Source organism: Sus scrofa, chromosome 13 (genome assembly GCF_000003025.6).
Source record: "Sus scrofa isolate TJ Tabasco breed Duroc chromosome 13, Sscrofa11.1, whole genome shotgun sequence".
Lineage (NCBI taxonomy): Eukaryota > Metazoa > Chordata > Mammalia > Artiodactyla > Suidae > Sus > Sus scrofa.
The window spans coordinates 43,213,364-43,233,778 of NC_010455.5; the positions used below are offsets into that span (position 1 = coordinate 43,213,364).

The window sequence follows — 20,415 nt, forward strand, 5'->3', positions numbered from 1 at the left end:
CTGTGGCTGTGACATATGGAGGTTCCCAGGCTAGGGGTCGAATCAGACCTGCAGTCGCTGGCCTACCCAGCCACAGCAGTGCTCATTCTGTTTTTTTGTTCAATAAAAACTTAGCATGTGTGCTAGGCTCAGGGTAGATATGGGGGGGGCGGGGATACCATTCAAAGCATTACAGATGCTGTGTCTGTCTTCAATTGGGTTTGCATTCCACTGGCAACACTCAGTGTGTCTCCTATTTGGAACTCTTACCACTTGCTAGCCTTCCAGATATTTCCCCTCACTTTGTCTTCCTTCTCAGAGAGTTCTGCCCACAGTCCACGATTGACAGCCTCATTTCCTGGTTGAGTGCTTTATGTGAACATGAAAATTCATAGCAGCCTTAAGGGAGGAAATGAAGCCGATGTGGTTGGTGGGCAAGGGACAGCCATCACTGTCTTGTCTCTCTCCAGAATGAAAGCTACCCTCTGGAGAAATCAGCTGGACATGGGGTATATAACCTGGCTGTTTCCAACACTAAAAGGGGCCTTCTCTCCATTGTGTTATGTGTTTTCTTCTTTTTCATCATCATTAGCTTCTTTATTCTCTTCCTCCCACCAAACACACTTGTTGAACATACATGAGGGGTCAGGCCCTGTACCAAGTACTTTTTGCGCATTATCACATTTTTTCCTCACAGAACTCCAGAGGGAGCTACTGTTATCATCCCATTTAGTTGATGAGGCAAACAAGGCTTAGAAAAGAAGTCACCTATTTAACATTCCCGTGGCTAGCATGTGTCCAAGTTGCCTGGTCCAGAGCTTGATGAGCTTTACCATTAAATAGTCCCGCACCTTTCTTCTTCCTGCTTTTCAAGTTTTAGGGAAAAGAAGTCTAAAAGAAGCTGCAGTTATTTTAAAGGCAATGCAGTGATTCAAGGTCTGCCGCGTCCAGCGCTGCAGGGCAACTGGGAATCCTGGAAGAGGGACAGCACAGTATAACAAAATACACAAGACTCGTACATTTAGAAAATTGGGGACCAGGAGGCACTTGTGTTCTGCAGAACAAAGGCCCCAGGCTGTAGCCCACATGACTTTTATTTGGGAAGATGACGTAGGTTAATGAGCAAAATCAAGTGCAGGTAATGATAAAGCTATCTTTTAGTGGTTGTGCTTTCGCACGTGCACCAAATTTGTTTACTGCATCGTTCAGCAGTTTCAGTGATCTCCAACAAAAGTCCACTTGCTTTGACTGTGTCATGTCTCTTTTCTGGTTTCTTGCTTCACTTTCAGAATATAATGCATTTGGAAAAAACAGAGGCCCGGCCTTTGGACTTTTTTCCCTCTTCCTTCACTGCTTTAAGTGGGAAGGTGTTTGTGGATCAGAGGGGAGTTTGATGGTTTATATGGTGCCCCTCACTGTTTGTGGGGGTTGTCTCTGAAGAATGTAGCGAGGGATGTGGGAGATGAGAGGAAAGCTAAAGGATCTCCAGGCAGGTTGTATTCTGATTATGTGAAAATAGATGCATATTTACAGAGAAGACTCTGAAGCTTAACTCTTTGGCCGTCTCCTTAGAGTATCCTCTTAGCTCTGAAGCACCCCTGGTTCTAGTGAAATGAATAAATTTTCTCTCTCCCTTCTTCCTTTTCCTATCCTTTCTTCCTCCCTCAAATATATTTAGAACACCTGCCATAAAGCATTGTTCTTGACACTGAGAGCAATGAAAAGAAACAGATGAAAACTGTTGCCCAGATGAATGCTTATTCCAGTGGGATAAAACGGAAACCTCAGGAGAGCAGGAATCCACAGCACATGGTTTTCCTGTGGACTACAGTTACATTGTGGGTATTTGTTAGGTAGTAATTATGTGTATTAATCTGGGGGAGAGAAAATTTGCAAATGTTTTATTTCTTTTGCTTTCTTTGGTGCCACCCTTTTCATTAATTTTTAAAGGAAAACCACTGAATTCGTTCTGACTCTCACTTAGGTAAATGTTTCCAATTCATTTAAGGCTTATCAGCTTTTGTGTTTTGGCCCACTACAGATGGGCTGGTGGTTCTGTTTAAAAGATAGGCCGTTAGTACTTATATAGAAATTTAATCCAGGTTTAGGAGTGTCAACAGATGCCTCATGAAATCTTACAGCGATTAAGAAAAAAACCAATTTCTTTGTTGGGTTTGAGAGGGGTGTGGCCTCAATTTAGAAGCATAGTCATGGGTTATTACCATTTCAGTGCTTATGCCTTTTAGAAAAATTAAAAGCAGGAAGTAAACCTTGCCTGCTGCAAAGATCTGAGATTTAGGATGGATGGGTCTAATTTTGTTTTGCATTTATATTTAACGGCCAGGGTTCCCTTCCTGTGGGCGGGTGCACATCCAGCTGATTGCCTACGGAGGAGGAGATCCTGGGGGCAGGAAGGAGGTCATGCCCAACCTCTCTCCAGCAGGAAGCTCCACAGAGGGACCCGGTGCGCTGGCCGCGGGGCTATGGTAGGACTTACCTGCAGAGTTGTTTTCCTCCTACCCACTCGCCTGGATTGTTAGTTTATAAAAATCAAAGGACCAAGGCAGAAGTCCACGTTTGGACCCTGAGTTATTAAGTGGGCTCCTCAGGCCATTTCTCATGGCCACAGAGGTGCGTCCCGGCGGCAGAGCCTGACCCTGTGCAGGGTGTGCGCCTGTCTCTGCCTGGGGCCCGACAGCCTTCCGATTTGTAAAGCTGTCCTTAAATGGAGTTCAGACTGTTGATTCCATTTTTCTTCTGTACAATTTGTCAGTTCTCTCTGCTCTGCTGCCCTCGTGCGAGGACTTTTCTTGGCTGACCTCTGGGTATCTTCGGTTCAAGATTTTTGTTTCCAGTTTGGGGCACAGCCCAGGGTCCTCTGACAGTTCTGGCAAAGCCACTGAGGGGTCGGGTTCCAAGAGCTGGAACCAGGCGGACCTGTGCAGAGAGGTAGCTCGCCATCCCCGGAACAGGTCTGCTCGGTGCGCGGGGTACGGTAGAGTAAGAAGGAGGCCTGATGGGGTCTGCGGGCTCCACGCATGCGCTCCAGGCTGCCCTTTGTACTGAGTGGGCTTAAAGTGCGTCCATTTTGACCTTTTGGGGAAGCCTTTGAACTCCAGATTTGACTTGATAATGAGGCTTTGGGTTGTGGCTTCTCATCATGCTCTATGTAGAAGCTTAGATGTGTAACTATGTGTGTATTTTAAAAATGAGCAATAGCTTTCAGTACTGAGTAACCAAGGAGGAGATGAGGGAATGTTTCTCCTCTTCATGAAATTATTGTAGTTAAAAATGAAAACAAGACTGCCAGAAATAGAGCATGGAGGTTTTGCAGCCCACTCATGAATTGAGGGATCTAGGCATGGGACATCCACATGTGATATAACAGGGACAACCAAATATGAACCCTTGACGGTAGAACACATTACCTTTTCTGAGGTAGTCTTGCAATAACTTGCTGCCTCCATAAACAAAAACACCTCAATCTGGTCAAGTGTCCAAGTGCCAGTGTACAGGAATTAATTATTGAGGATCAAAAAAACATGGTAAATGACACCACAGGAAAACAAGAGGCAAATTCCAGACCAACCAAAGAGATTTTTTTTTTTTTCTTGAAAAAATTTCAGGGGGAAATAGATGAAAAGGAAAATCTTTAAAGATTTTAAAAGACATACCAATCACTCTGCATAGACCTTACTTAGATCCTGATTTCAAGTGTGTTAGTTAAAAACTAGGCATTGGAAATGGGATGGTATTAGGGAACTATCTTTAAATTCTCTCTCTCTCTTTTTTTTTTTTCCTATTTTAGGGCCGCACCCTCAACATATGGAAGTTCCCAGGTTAGGAGCTGCCTGCCTACTCCACAGCCATGACAAGGCCAGATCCAGGCTGTGCAGTGTAGGGATCAAACACACATCCTCATGGATCCTAGTTAGGTTCGTTAACCACTGAGCCAGGAAGGGAACTCCTATCTTTAAATTCTTATGGGGTGATAATAGTTCTTATGTGCGTGTGAAGTGCTTCTATCTTTTAAATATTTTGGGGTGAAATTATATAATTATGTGTAGGAAGGAATGTGGGTGGGCATGGTAGACCACCATTGGCTATGGGTGCATGATCTGTGAGGCTGGGCAGTATGTGGGGGTAGGGCTTCTTAGTATCTTAGTGTTTGTTGGAAATTTTTCATGATTAGAAATAAAGAAGGGAGCTAAGGTCTCTCCAAAAAGCTTTGTTGTATTCGTTCTAATAAATGCAGATGAAATAATCTATTTATTTTGAATACCTTGGTTTATTTGTGGGTATATTTATATCTTAGTTTTTTTTTTTTGGATAAAATGAATACTATTGCCCTCTTTTGTAACCTGCCCTTTTCATATATTTTGTATATTGTCCCAGGACATTAAATAGTCTTTTAAAACCTTTAGAATTGGCTGTGAAGAATTTTTTTTTGTTTTTAAGGGCCTCATATGCAGCATATGGAAATTCCCAGGCTAGGGGCTGAATTGGAGCTGCAGCTGCCTGCCTTGACTGCCTATGCCTACTCCACAGCCACAGCAACATAGGATCCCAACTGTGTCTGCAGCTCAGGGCAAGAACAGATCCTTAACCCAGTGAGCAAGGCCAGGGATTGGATCGGCGTCCTCAATAGATATTAGTCTTGATACCGCTAAACCACAAGGGGAACTGCAAGAAATGTTTCATTTAACGCTTGTATGATGATTTTAACTTTTTTATTGTTAAATAAATGGCACTTACAATTTTTGTTAATTATAATGAGTCCTATAATTAAAAACCTTTTAACTAAGTCTGCACTCATAGCCTTCTTTCCTTAAATAAGTTCCCTGGAAGTGATAAGGCAGTATCCATCCCCAGTGTTTTCTGATAGGTTTTGCCTGCATGCTTAGCTTATGAAGTGTTTTTAGCTTTCTTTTGGGTAAGTTTCTTTTTTCTTCCAGAAGGGTAAGCTTCTTGAAGCCAAACCCCATATTTTCAATATCTTTGTTGTTTACAAACTCTCCTAGCTATCCACAAATGTTCATACAACTACCTGTTGTTCCCTTGATCTTCAAGAGAAACAAGATTTTTTTTTTTTAATTTTAATCTTTTGTCTTTTTTAGGGCCGCACCTGCAGCATATGGAGGTTCCCAGGCTAGAGGTTTAATCAAAGCTACAGCTGCTGGCCTACACCACAGCCATAGCAACACTGGGTCTGAGCCACGTCTGCAATCTACACCATAGCTCATGGCAACGCTGGATCCTTAACCCACTGAGCGAGGCCAGGGATCAAACCCGCAGCCTCATGGTTCCTAGTCGGCTTCGTTTCCCCTGTACCACAATGGGAACTCCCCAGAAACAAGATTCTTATTGGAGCCTGGCAAGGAAGGTGCCACAGATGTGGCTACATAGCATCTATAAAATAAAAGAAATATCCAACATTTTCATTCAACTAAAAACAATGAGCTCTGACATGTATTAATCTGAAGGCAAAATTTCCTTTGTAAGAATGGAGCATTGAAAATGAAATTGCAAAGAGCTGAATCTGTAGTGCTTGTGTTTCATGCAAGTTTAGAAAAGACTACTCCCCTCACCAGTGTTTCTAGTTGCTTTGGTTTGGGTGTCTTGGGTGTAGCCAGCTACTGAGATTATTTAGAGACATCTGTTTTGTGATCAGAGAGTGGGTTCTGCCCCTCCCATTTCTCTATTCTGTTTTTCTGTCTTCCTCACCCCAGCAGTGGGCAGTGTGAGCCTGGGTCATCCTTGAAAGGATAGACATGAAATGGGTTTGTGTTTCCAAACTCCACCCAAGAGCCTGTCCATTTCTCATCTCTGCGTACGGGAACTTTAGTAAGTATGGAGGGAGATGTTTCATTTGGAGGATGGGGTGTTGCCTATAGGTGTGAGAACTATCAGTCCTATTTTCAAAATGAGAGGCGATATAATTCCCAGGTGAAGAAGCTCATCTAAAGTCACAGTACTTCTGATGAAAGCAAGATTCCCACCCAGGACTCTGTGAAGGCAGCCCAACCAACAGGAGAGCTCAGCATTCCTCTTTAGCCTTATGAACCCACTGATGGGGAGTTTTGTCCAAAGCCTTAATGGTAAGAGGTCAACATTAGCTTAGTGGCAAAAAGCAAAGGCTGTCGTGTAGACAGAACTGATTGTGAAAACTGTACCACATGCAGTTTTGTAATCTTTGGCGAATGATGTGACCTTGTGCCTCTGTTTCCCTGTTTGTAACATTGTGGGTAAGAATAGGATCCACCTCACTGGGTGGTTGTGAGGAGTAAATGAAATAATCAGTGAACCACCACACGTGTTTTTGTTTTGTTTTTTGTTTTCTGTTTCTGCTTTGTAGGGCCATACCTTCTGCAAATAGGAATTCCCCCAGGCTAGGGGTTGAATTGGAGCTATAGCTGCCAGCCTACACCACAGCAACAGCAATGCCAGATCCGAGTCACATCTTTGATCTATACAACAGCTGACGGTATCACCAGATCCCCGACCCATTTATCAAGGCTAGGGATCGAACACGCATCCTCATGAATACTAGATGGATTTGTTTCCGATGCACCAAAATGGGAACTCCCACTACATGTGTTGAAAGTGATTAGGGTGGTGCCTGCCATGCAATAATGACTTTATAAATAATAACTATTGATATGGTAGCTTTTTAAGAAGTATTTAAGGCATCTAATCTAGCACAGTGACTGCAGGCAGCAGATGCATGTTAACATGGTCAGTTTGTAGATTATAATAAAGTATGGTTTCATTCTGCCACATCAACTAGGATACCCTTTTTGCCTGAATTGATTATTTATACCCTGTAGAAAAGAACAGATTAGGAGTTCCCTGGTGGCCTAGTGGTTAAGGATCTGCTGTTGTCACTGCTTGGCTCAGGTCACTGCTGTAGTACAGGTTTGATTCCTAGCCCAGGAACTTCTGTATGCCTTGGGTGCAGCCAGAAAAGAAAAGAACAGATTAGGCTCCTCCTACCCCCCCACCTCTTTCAGGCTCTGTGAAATCATCTCCATTATGTATACAGCACCTACCTAACAGAGATAATCACAATCACATTTAAATTATGTTGTGCACCTACAGAGATTCAGCAGATGTGTGAATATTTAGTTATTAATAACTAATTGGGTGCTAATTATGTGCCCTGGAGTTCTTGCAGCTGATAAAGAGGTGTCACCTACTGTGTCAGGCCTCTGTTCGGCTCTGGAAAATCATTTTTGGCAGATGTGCCAAAGTCACCTTTTGGGCTTTAAGTTTCCGGCCTCGTCTCCCACAAGTCTTGGTTTTATTTTTTTGTGCAGTGTGAAGTCTTCCTGTGGACCGGATGTGACTTCCCATTAGTAGAAATGCTATGCACTATTTCTAAGGAGGAGGGTGGCCAATATGTGACTGTAGTTTTTTTTTATTTCTGAAGAGAGAGAAGGATTCAGTGAACTGAGAGTGATCCCAGGGAAGAACTGAAAACTGCTGAAGGGAATTCAAGAGCGGTTCTAAAGCCCAGTGGGTGTTGGTGTATTTTGGGAGATGACTATTTTCAAAGAGCCATGATCTTAGATCTTGTGAGGTTTAAGCTTCAGCACTAAAGAGACGTATTTCATATTTACTTCTTCCCCAACCTCACCCCATCATTTGTTCCACCTCCATCCCTGTTGGTCATAGTTTGGCTTTTGTTAATTGGGAGAAATCTTTCAATTAGAAATTCTGGATGCTAGTCTGCATCCTAGGAATATGATCCATGCTATCTAAGGCTTATGGAACCATATAAAATGAAAGGAGATGTTTTGGATGAGATAGTCATCAAAAATACCACCTTCTCCCCCTTTTTTCCTTTCCTTACTTTCAAGCTTCAGATGGCTGGACGTTTTTGCTTCCTGCTTTGAGCGGGCAAGATACTCATTTGTCTCTAAGTCGATCCAACAAGAGAAGAAGGTGTTGCTTTATGGTTGACAGAACCCATTTGCTGCTAGGAAGTTGTTAGGACATTAGGGCTGCCTGGTTTGCTTTGTCTTTTAAAATTAGCTTCATAAACACATACAATGGAAGAAGCTCCTGAGCTTGGGTATTGCCTTTCCTTTCTCCCAAACCAAGAGCATTTAAAAGAAAGTCAAAGCATTTCCAGACCAAAGATAAAAATATAGTATAAAAGATAGAAGGAAAACTGAAAATGAAAGTCAACAAATAGAAGCCCAGGCTTAGCAAATACTGGTAATTAACACTTCTTATTGCTTAAGTTGGTGGTGTTTGGGTTGAACCACATAAAATAATAACTACCCAGTTCTTGTGGTTGATGGTTTTGTCCACACCCCACATACCTCCTTTCTGCTCTGTGTTTGGCTGCCCACTGTCTGAGACTCCTTCCTAGATCTGGACCTTGTCTGCTGTATGAGTCCTGGTGGAGGCAGGATTTGTGTGATGTTCAAGTTTCCAGCCTCCCTTGCAGCTAGTCTTGGGGGCATGTGACCTGGACTCCCCCAGTGACATGCAACCGACCCAGACTTTGGATCTGTTGCTAGTTTTGCATTGACAAAGGGACAAAGAAAAAGCCATTTTGTCAGTGACTACAACATCCTGTTGATAAGGACAGTGGTAGCAGTGGAGGGGCCTCATTGCCTTAAGTGGCCTAGTTCTTGAGCTTGGTTTTTGAGCCCAGGGGTTGGAAATTTTTTTCTTATCAAAGGCCTAATAATAAATATTTCAGTCTCTAGGGGACATACGTCTTGGTTGGAACTACTCAGTTCTGCTTTTGCAGTGTGAAAGAGGGTAGAGAGAGTGTGTGGATTTGGCTGTAGTTTGCCAATCCCTAATCTAGCCTGCCCAATGATCCTGGGAGCTGAGCTTCCTCATGCTTTCGATAAATTCTTTTTCTTAGATTGGGTAGTGTAGATTTATTTGGCTTGCCTCTAGGAGATGCACTTTTACTTCTAGATTCCTTAGTCCTAATTTACTATGTGAAGGGGCTATAAAATCTTACCTGCTTTATACAGGCACATATAGAGGCTGTCCTATCTCCAAAGAGATGGCAGCTCTTTGAGAGTAAAATATAGCTCACTCTTGATTCGCTGCAGTAGATAATTTAATTCTTAATTGAATGTATCTTCTTTGCCCCAAACTCTTCTACACATCCAGAAATCCTTCCATTCAAAACTTTTTTTTGGAGTTCCCATCGTGGCGCACTGGTTAATGAATCTGACTAGGAACCATGAGATTGCGGGTTCAATTCCTGGCCTTGCTCAGTGGGTTAAGGATCCAGCGATGCCGTGAGCTGTGGTGTAGCTTGCAGATGTGGCTCAGATCTCGTGTTGCTGTGGCTGTGGCATAGGCGGGCAGCTACAGCTCCAATTAGACCCTAGCGTGGGAACCTGCATATGCCGTGGGAAGCGGCCCTAGAAAAGGGAAAAAGACAAAAAACAAAAACAAAAAAACCACAATTTCCCCCCCCCTGCAGGGGTCCCATGTACATTTTACCCAGTCTTTCCTAGTGCTAATTGTAGTATATCAAAACCAAGACATTGACATTGCCACATTCACAGACTTTATTGAGATTTTTGCCAGTTTTACATGTACTCAACTGTGTCTGTGGGGTGTGTGTGTTTGTCTGTGTATGTGTGTAGTGTGGTTCTGTGCATTTTTATCATAGGTGTAAATTCATGTAACCATCACCACCATAAAGATTTAAGACGGTTCCATCACCACAAAGATCCTTTGTGCTTCCTTTTATGGCTACATGGAACCTACCCCTGACCCCTGGCTATCACTAATCCCTTGTCGTTTCAACGTGTTGGATGAATGCAGTCATAAAGTATGTAACCCTTTGGGGTGGGTGTTCTTCATTTAACACAATTATCCAACCCATCCAAACTGTTGGTCCATTTTTTTCTGAATGCTGTTCTGTGGTAGAGATGTAGCTCAGTTTGTTTAATCATTCATCTGTTGAAGGACATCTGGGTTTTTCCAGAATTGGGCTATTGCAAATAAAGCCACAATGAACACAAGTGTACAGGTTTTTGAGTGAACCGAAGTTTTTTTGTTTCTCTGAGATAAATGCCCAAGAGTGCAATTGCTGGGTCAGGTGTTAAGTGTGTGTTTGGTTTTCTATGAAACTGCCAAACTCTTTTCCTTAACTAGGCACACGACAACTTGAATTGTCAGTTTTTTTATTTTTTATTTTTTTTGGTCTTTTTGCCTTTTCTTGAGCCGCTCCCGAGGCATATGGAGGTTCCCAGGCTAGGGGTCTAATTGGAGCGGTAGCCGCCGGCCTATGCCACAGCCACAGCCACAGGAATGCAGGATCCGAGCCGTGTCTGCAACCCACACCACAGCTCACGGCAACGCCAGATCCTTAACACACTGAGCAAGGCCAGGGATCGAACCTGCAACCTCATGGTTCCTAGTCAGATTCGTTAACCACTGCGCCATGACGGGAATTCCGAATTGTCAGTTTTTAAACCATTCTCTCTGTCTTTTGTTTTACCCTCTTTCAAACCATTATCTGAATTAATTTTTCCAAAACAGAACCTACAGTTCTCCTACATGCCAGGTATTAAACTAAGCACCATACTTACACTATTTAATTTAATCTCTATAATAGCTCCCAGAGGAGGGTTGGTACCCTTACTTCTCTAGAGAGGGAAACTGAGTCAGAGTGTGTAATTAGCATGTTCAAGGTTATTAAGAGCCAGATCCAGCAATTCGCACTCTGCCTTGGAGACATTGCTGTTAACCTCTTTGCTAGACTGCCTTTCTAAAGTGCACTGGAGTTCCTGTTGTAGCTCATTGGGTTAAGAATCTGACGTTGTCTCTGTGAGGAGACAACGTCAGGCAGGTTTGGTCCCTGGCCTGGCTTGGTGGGTTACAGATCTGGTGTTGCCCTCAGCTATGGCGAAGACTGCAGATATGGCTTGGATCTGCTGTTGCTCTGGCTGTGACGTAGACCTCAGCTGTAGCAGCTGATTCAACCTCTAGCCTGGAAACTTCCATATGCTGCATGTGCAGCTGAAAAAAAAAAATAAAGTGCACTGAATGTTCAATGTTCCTGATGCATCAAAATGTTCCCTTGTAAAGTGTCCTGATTCTCATCAATGCCTGTTTGGGTGTCCATTACAGCCTGCCCACCTACTGACTTTCCCTTGCACCCATCCACAAATCTACTGTCTCTTGGGATTTTATTTGCTGTCTTGTTTTTGATTGAAACCCAAGACATTACACACTTTTGTTAAGTGTAGGCTGAATGTTTGAACTGCTCCTGTGGCACAATCACCTGAGAAGATTCTCACAGTGGAAATAATGAAGGAAACTATGGGAAGGTGTAGTGAGCCACACAGGGGATGAAGACTTAAGGAGATTAAAATACTCCCAGTGCACTCACATAGGTGTAGGTTGGTTACCTGTGCACCCTGTTCCATGCCCAAGCCCCAACTGAAACTTAGCTAACAGTACCTGACCACTCAGGATTCCCTAACATCCCCAAGGAATGCCCATCGTTTCCTTGAATGCCTTCATGTGTTTCAGGCATGGTTGTGGGCTCCAAGGATCCAGCTATTTGACACTTAGCCTGCCTGTATTAGAGTACACACATTCACCGCAAGAAGGGTCAGTGAAAACTGGGCAGCAAAGGAGAGTATGCAGGGAAAGAACAAAATACTCCCAACTTCTTGTGGTATTGAGACATTTTCTTCTGGAATACATGTCTTGAAAAACCTAAATTTCTCTCTCTTGAGAAAAAGAGCATTTCATTTTGTGCCAATAGCTAAATGCAGGTTTTTTGATTGGGGTGACCCCAGGCTAATGGCCCAAGGGAATGCCTGCACCTCCCCATCTTTCTTCTGCTCAACCCACACTCCTGATACACCCATTTGGATACCATCTGGAATACACTGCCTCCAAAGACAGGGGGTGGACAATGTACTATTAGGTTCTATTACCCTGCATGGGAAGAAGAATGGAGTTTTGTTTGACTGTTTCTCCAGCTAAGGTTTTCATGTGCTTCTTGTGTATTTCAAACTCCAAATAAGAAGAGTCATGGTGGTGATGGGGGTGAGGGGCTGGGTGGTGCATCTCTGCTTTAAAGATTCTGATCTTTGCTGAAGCAATTATTTATTTATATGAGAAATAAAGGATGTCTTTTCTTTGAACTGCCTCAGCACGCCCACAAACTAGGAAATGCACACAGGTTTGATACATTGTGGTTAAGGAGCAAGTCAGATGTGAGTCTACTGCCAAGATTGAAAAAACTTAGTGGCAACTTGGGATTCAATCAGAATAATAACTGCACATCACTGTGGGGAATGTAGTGCAAGGTTCTTTGGTTGTAGCTTGATTTCTCTCAGAGTGGGTCATCCTGTTTTATAGTTGAGCAAAGTGACTTAATATTTTGATTTTTTTTTTTTTCTATGATCATATGGCTTGGCAACAGGGCTTATAATTGACAGAGCCTGAGTTTGGAGTTTGGTCCTTGCTTTGTTAGGTCCTTGGGCCTGTTATTTCAGCCAGAAGCCAATGTTCTGCTTCATCAAAAGCATATTATAAATAAAGAACACCCTTTATAAATAATAGCATGAAGGTCCAATAAACATGGCACTGGGTTTTACTACTAAACTTAGTAAGGGACATCTCTGGTTTTTCTTGGTGTCTCCTTGTGCTTAATTCTCCTCTCTTTTCTTACCCAAAGGAAGAATAAAACCTGTAATCACCCAGGGTTACAGTGCTGAGTAGTTTTGTTTTTCCCTGTAGAAATGCAGTGATGCATAGTGAAAATATGAGGGGCAGAGCTTCACGCTGCTGTCGAGAAATGATCTTCTGATGCATCAGAGTCACAAAACCGAATCAAGGAAGCCAAGGGTGGAGGCTGCATGTATCGTAATTCTCGAAACACTGAATGCCAGTGAAGGATTAAGGAACTGGCCTCTGCCACGTCCCCTGGAACATCAGCGGGAATATGTAACAAAAGATTTTTGTAGGCAGAGACTCGTGTTTGAGAAGCATGGTGGAGCGTTCTGCACAAAACTCCTGAGATACAGCCAAAAAAAGAGCTCCTGAATGATTGAGCCCTGGCCGGGAGATGGGAAATTTGGCACCTGACTTAATAGGATCCAATAGTTATCTAACCATGGGATGTATCTGTGGCTTTCAGGAGGGAGCTTTTGGGACCTCGGGGTGATGTCTGTGCTGGGAAGAAGTTTTGTCTTTGAGCCCATGTGTTTCTAAGCAATAATGTTCTCTTCTGTGGAATAAATGTTCCTGAGCACTAGTGTGAACATATAATCAAATTAAATACACATTTCATCATCAAATGTGCAGTCAAGTTTTCTTTTAAAATTTATTAATGTGATCATTTTCAACTGCTTTATGTTGTTTTTAACTCTTGAATTGCAAATGAGCTTCTTTGTCAGATGTGTCCCTTTGGGAAGGGGCTTTCACCACTGTTTGGCTTCATGGCTTGCTTTCTTGTTTACTTTATGTTGTAAACTAATTTTAACTACCAATAAAAGTTTTAGGAATCCTATTTACATCTTAACAATGATTCAGCAACTTGAACCTGTATTTTTTGCTGTGGAGTTGCCTAGTAAAAAGTTTATATGATTCTGCTAACTCAAATGGCTCAGATAAATTATATATTTATCTGTGGGTATGTTTATATTTCTTTCCTCATTGCCTATTCTTTTACAACCCTATTCATCAACCTAAATTACACAGGTGTATATGAACAATCTCTCTCTCTCTGTCTCTCTCTTTTTTTTAAAGGAAAAACATAATTTCTATTTGTTTCCAGATGGGTGTGTTGGCTATAAGATAAAAATCCCAACATACTTAACAGACCATCTGGTGTCTTGGTAGGGTTTAGTTGATTAAGTTCTTGTGTACTGATTCCTAGTCTCAGCAGAGGTAATCTTACCCCCTTTGGATTTCTACTTTTTAAAAAAACTTGTTTGTATTTTGTCCTATTGTTAATCTTTTTTAGAACTTTTACAAAAAAGTATTGGCAGTAGATGTTACCAGCCTTATTTATGTGCTTGTTCATTTCCCAGTTGACTGCTGATACAGTGTTCTGAACAGGTGTGATGAGGCTTGAGGATTAGGCTTAGTTCATGGGCCATAACTTTCTCAAGGAGATGGCATCTGGTCCATATGGGAATTGACCTTCCCAGGATTCATTGACACTGAGCTTGAAGCTAAGCAATTTCCATGCACCAACCTGTTGGAAATTTTTTAGGTGTGTACATTGTACTTAGCAGGTCTCCTCTTAATGCTGTGGTGTTTGTGTATCTTGGACAGTGTTAAAAGCTTCATAACATTATCCCCTGGACGACATGTAAGAATTAAACAAATAGCACTGTAATCCTCATTTTGCAGATGCAGAGTATGTTAGTTGTTGGCAGAGCTGATCTCCAAGTCTCTTCGTGCCTGGCTCTGTAGTTGGAATTTTCCCTCTGATGCAGCTCTGTGTTTTCTGATGAATGGGACTCTTACTAAGTTCCTGCTCTATGCCATGAACAGTACTAGGTGAGGGATCCTCAGAGGAACAAATATTCCCCATCTCTGTCCTTTGGAAACTTGCTCTGGTGTAACAAAGCATTTTAAGTACTGTTAATAACTTTTCTTCTTTTATTTTTGGAATAGGCCTTTGGACTCCCCACAGTCTGATTGTCATCCTGATACTCTAAAGCAGGGTTCCTTAACCTCAGCACTCTTGGGGCCAAATCATTCTGTGCTGTGGGGAGCTGTCCTGTGCATTGTAGGAAGTCCAGCAGCATCTCTGGCTTCTACTCAGTAGATGCCACTAACATGTTTCTTCCGCCTCAGTTGGGACAACTGTATCTCTCAGCATTGCCAAATGTCCCCAGGAGGTCAAATTCCCCCCAGTGGAGAATCACTCTTCTAAAGTACCTCCTCGCTATTTGTCACTGGGGAAAGGGTCAGAAGCCTGTTTTTGCAGTTGCAGAATCTCCCCAGCAAAGGAGGGGAGATTTACAGCACAACCACTGGATGTCACGGAGCTAGAAGCTATGTCAACCGATAAATTCGAATTCACTGTAGAACACTTTATAAATACATGTAAGCTAGGGGAAAGCCAATTTTAGGAAAGTACCTATAAGCAAAAAAGGGAAGAACATTTAAGAAATCATCTCACAATCTAGGGCTAACTTGCAATTTGACATTTCACTTTTCATCCTGGTAGTCTTTTATCTGTATGTATATGTCCAAGAAAGACATGGTATACGAACAGGGATAGGAAGGATATACTGCCCATGATGTTTGCTGTCTACTTTTTCATTTTAGGTTGGGAACATTTCCCATTTCTTCAGCTCCCCTTCTCTGGCATGGTCCATAATGAACAGGACACATTCTCTGTGATTCCTTTTCATTTTAACTGCTGCCATAGTAACCTCCAGTTCATAGAACAATGTCTATTATTGTGATATGGGACACTTAATTTGTTTTCATTTTTGCTCTTTGACTTATTTATTCCCTCTTTGATTGATTGTTTAATTATTATTTATTTGCTTTGATTTATTCCCCAAATATTTATTTATCATGTGCAAGGTACCAAGCATTCCTGTTTCAGGTACCCAGGGTAAAACAAGTGAACAGATGCCTGCCCTCAGGATTCTTAGCTTATTGTTGTATCTCAGCCTTGTAGAAGCCTTCTCTGTTGTGTTGGGGTTCACTGTGTCCTGCATATTCCCCTATGCATTATCCCCCACTCCACCTTTCTTTCCTCTTCTGGACAACCTCTTCCTAGTGTGAGGTCTCATCCTCTATGAAAGGGAACCTAGAATCTTGCCATTGAGATTAGAATTAACCTTGGCTCAGACTTCTCCCAGTTTTCTAGTGAAATCAGCATGAGCTAGAATCTACTGGAAACAGCATGTGTATGCTTGGTTGACTGGGGACTGCCAAGGACCACGTAAGGCTAATTAAGGAGTTTAGTCTGTCGCAGAGAGAGTTGACTGAATGGTGTCTTTCTTGCCCTGTTTTTCATGACTGGCCTCATGGGGAGCCCAGTGAAACATGGGAGAGCCATAATGGAGATGTGGGATTGCATGACCTTCCTGAGTCTTTGTTCTCAGCAAATTGCTTAATCTCTTTGGCCTGGGTTTGCTCTTGTACCTCTAGAGTTGTTGATAGAAGTGGATCAGATATGTGAGTAGCATTTGGCATGGGGTCTGGGGAGTGGTCTGGTCTTGTGCTTACCCCACCTTTGGACAGCCTTTTGAATCACTCTGTGAGTACCTGCTATATACCTGCTCTAGGCCAGATACTTGACATGCATTTTCATAGCACACTTACCAGATCCATATGGGTGGGATTCTGTTCTTTTTTGCTTCATATATTTTGAGGCTCCATTGTTAGTGGATGTACCTTAGTAATATCTTTCTGGTCTGTTGACCATTCTATCTGCACAACCCAGGCCTTGCGTGGTTTGAACTGCCAGCCAGTGACAAACAAGTGTTCATCCATGCATTCATAGCAGCTTGTCAGGATGCAGGTCAGAAAGGACCTGGTTCCCTAATAGTCCTGCAGATGGGGTAGTTAGGTCTCTGAGGTCCCTAGCAGGTTGGTCCAGAGTTGCACATGGGCATAGCACTGCCTCGAAGACAGGAAATGGCTCTTCTCCTTCCCTCCCCTATTTCTCCTTATTTCATCACTGATGATTATCTTCCCAGCATTCTACCACATTTGCAAGTTAATTTTCATATATTTGTCAATATGATTATGATGTTCCTTTACCCTGTAGATTAAGATAAGACTGACAATTTTGGTTTTATTCATTCCTATATTATACGTTTCTAAAATAGTACCTGGCATGTAATAGGTGCTTAAAAATATGGATTGAACAAATGTTATTGAAACATTGCAGTCAAGGAGTGTCAGTTTTACTCAGTTGTTTTTCTTGAAGGCACATTCGAGTTGATAAGTGTTAATGTGTGGGTGCGCAGTTGGACTGTTTCACCCTAAAGAGTAGATATCATTTATTTTGTCAGTTTCCTTCAGCATCCTTCACCTGATGTGAGATGACACAGAAGTGGCCGCAATCTTATGAATTAGCAAATATAGAATTGCAGTGCTTCTGTTGGTGGGAATGTAAACTAGTACAGCCACTATGGAGAATAGTTTGGAGATACCTTAGAAATCTATGCATAGAACTTCCATATGAACCCGCAATCCCACTCTTGGGCATATATCCAGACAAAACTCTACTTAAAAGAGACACATGCATCCGCATGTTCATTGCAGCACTATTCACAATAGCCAGGACAAGGAAACAACCCAAATGTCCATCAACAGATGATTGGATTCGGAAGGTGTGGTATATATACACAATGGAATACTACTCAGCCAGAAAAAAAGAATGCCATTTGCAGCAACATGGATGGAACTAGAGAATCTCATCCTGAGTGAAATGAGCCAGAAAGACAAAGGCAAATACCATATGATATCACTTATAACTGGAATCTAATATCTAGCACAAATGAACATCTCTTCAGAAAAGAAAATCATGGACTTGGAGAAGAGACTTGTGGCTGCCTGATGGGAGGGGGAGGGAGTGGGAGGGATTGGGAGCTTGGGCTTATCAGACACAATTTAGAATAGATTTACAAGGAGATCCTGCTGAATAGCATTGAGAACTTTGTCTAGATACTCATGTTGCAACAGAACAAAGGGTGGGGGAAAAAATGTAATTGTAATGTATACATGTAAGGATAACTTGATCCCCTTGCTGTACAGTGGGAAAATAAAAAAAAAAAAATAAGAATTGCAGTGCTTGTATAATCTTCAATTCATATGTGACTAGTTAAAAACACAAAAAAGGAAATAATCCAGAACATGTTTTAAGGAGCTAATTCTATAGTGGGTGAATTCACTTAGCGCAGGGGAGGTACCAGTGCCAGTTACTTGGTGTCACTGCCAGTCACTCCCTTTGGTGACATTATTGTAAAAATTCACTTTTAGGAATTTCTTCTCCAAATGCGTTCTTGGTTCAGCCTCCTAATGTTTCATCCACCTGATTTTATTTGATGAATCTATTAGAATTCAAAATCTGTAGGGTTTTGAAACATTAATTTTACTTTTGGATGGGTTGGCTGGATAGTGTCCAGTATTTTTTGTGTTGAAGATATTTTCCTTAGTTTCCTGAGCTTTACTTTCTGGTCTCACAGACTTTAATTTGTTCTCTCTTTTTTTTCTTTTTTGCTAATGGAAAAGCTATTTTTATTTATGTCCCAGACATTATTTACGACCTATTTTATGCCAGGCATCCGGGATAGAACAGTGAACCAAAGAGATCCTATCCTCAGGGAGCTTATATTCTGGTACAAGCTTACAGCTAAATCATTGTCTATGTCTTTGATTTGTTTTCATGGGAGTCAGGGGGTCCTAGTGTCCCTTAAATGTGCTGTCTCCCATTTTTCCAAATTTCTTAGCTCAAGATGAAATTGGTGGATTAAACATGAAATGAATACAGGAAACGTTCAAGCAGTTATTTACAATCAAGTTTTTGGATTTTTTTCTACTTTTTGTCGTTTGTCTTTTTAGGGCTGCATGCACAGCATTATGGAGGTTCCCAGGCTAGGGGTCGAATCGGACCCTCAGCTGCCGGCCTTCTTCACAGCCACAGCAACCTGGGATCTGAGCCACATCTGCAACCTACACCACAGCTCACTGCAAAACCGGATCCGTGACCCATTGAGCAAGGCCAGGGATAGGACCCGTCTCTTTGTGGATACTAGTCACGACGGAAACTCTGGATTTTCTCTTCTTAAAGAGTGTGTTTCCCATGGTAGCCTGGAGTGCTGTGTACCCTCCTTGTCCTTAGGCTGTCCCCAGGCATCCGCAGGGAAAATACCTGTGCTCTGCTTTTGGAAGGTGGGCTGCCGTGCTGCTGGGGCCACTTGGCCTGGCCTTGCTGCTGTTGCTGATGTGGGTGTGCGCTTCCACAGCGGTTGCTGTGCTCTCATGCACACTGGGTACCGACTCCAGGAACATCTCCCTGAAGATGTTTGGGAAATATAAGAACTCCAGGCCCTGGAATGGGATAGAAAGTGGACCGAACTCTTAGAGGCTGTAAAAGCTGCCAGAATAGGAATATTCTAGACTGAACCAAGTAGATCCCAAAACCTGTGTATTCAGGGCTGGTCTCGTTGCAGCTGGACATGAGGAGTCCAGGTATCCCTGACAAGAAGGTGTCCCAGGAGAGTGACTAGGTGAGGTCTCAGGCGCAAGTATAGGGTTATAGGAGGCAAATAGGAGGCAATGTGCCATCATGATTGGGAGCTTGGACTGGCCCTACAGTCAGGTAGCTATGGATTCAACTATCATTTCTGTCTTTAACTGTTTCATGTGACCTTGGTAAAGTTGAATGATGATTTGAGCTCATCTCTTTCTCTCCATCATAAATAGGGGTTTACATGTCTAACTTAGCCCCCTAGTTTCTATTCTTCCAGCCCACACCCATCAATTATACTTGTACTTTTAAATTTTATGTATTACTTATCACAGAGTAAATATTTGTTTTGTTGTTTATTTCCCTAGGTAGGATACAAATTCTTTGAGAGTCAGGAGATTTGATTCATTTTTCTTTATTTTTCACTTCTCTATCCCAGCACGCAGCACCTAATAGATAAAATATTTGTAGAATGCAAGATTAAGTTTGCTAGAGGCTCGTCATCATCTTGTGCCCCTTGGGTTGTGCCCCTTGGCCCATATTTCTTTGCTGCTTCCAAGAAAAGATCATCTTTGTGTAAGAATGCTGTCTATGCCTATGTTTTAGACATCGTGGGTTCTACCTACCACGTCCTTGGCATTTAACTTCTGAGTCTGTTTGCAGACCAAGAGTGTAAAACTTGTTCCCATGGCTTGCTCTGAGGATATCTTTGGGAATTGTCACTGACAGCTTTCTCTGCATGATCGCTCCTGTCTTTTCTCTTGCCTGTTCCTTGTTCCCCTTTCTCTGACAGTGCCCAAGTCCTGTGAGGGGCACCCTGGGGCTCCTGCAGCCTCAAAGACCTGCTGATCTCTGCTTTTAAGGGTCCTGAGCTGTGGCCTGATGAACATCAAAGACAGAATGATGGTGGTTTTCTTTCTCCTTTTTTTTTTAAGCTCCACAGCTGTCAGTTTGATTAGATGTTCTCAAGGCTTCATATAGGCATTGAAAATGTATCTTTTCTTTCATCAACAAGGGCTATGATTGTGCAAGTCCAAACAGTGCCTCTCAGTTGAGTATTTTCTAGTTTAATTTTTGATGGCTCTGGACCAACTGCATTCTGCTTCATTGGAGAAGGAAGATGGTTTGATGGTGTCATGGATGTTTCTTAAAGTGAAAAGGCCTTTGCAGGTTTCTCCAGGCAGTCCAGTGTAGCAAGGAGGAGAGTTAGCAAATTGAGGCTTGCGTCCTGATTTGGAGCATTTACTACCCCAAAATAG

At 42.4% G+C, this 20,415-nt stretch overlaps 1 protein-coding gene across 7 annotated transcripts in view; it reads left to right on the forward strand.

Moving 5' to 3' along the window:
* The window catches only part of PTPRG (protein tyrosine phosphatase, receptor type G), a 737,058-nt gene that overhangs the window by 80,578 nt on the left and 636,065 nt on the right, over positions 1 to 20,415 (forward strand). The window contains exon 1 of one of the 7 annotated variants that reach the window (XM_021070774.1): positions 83 to 2,465. The exons of the other annotated variants lie outside the window; for them this stretch is intronic. The gene's annotated coding sequence lies outside the window, so the exon portion shown is untranslated. Of the gene's footprint in view, positions 1 to 82; positions 2,466 to 20,415 lie in introns of those variants that run through there. 7 annotated transcript variants of the gene reach the window in all.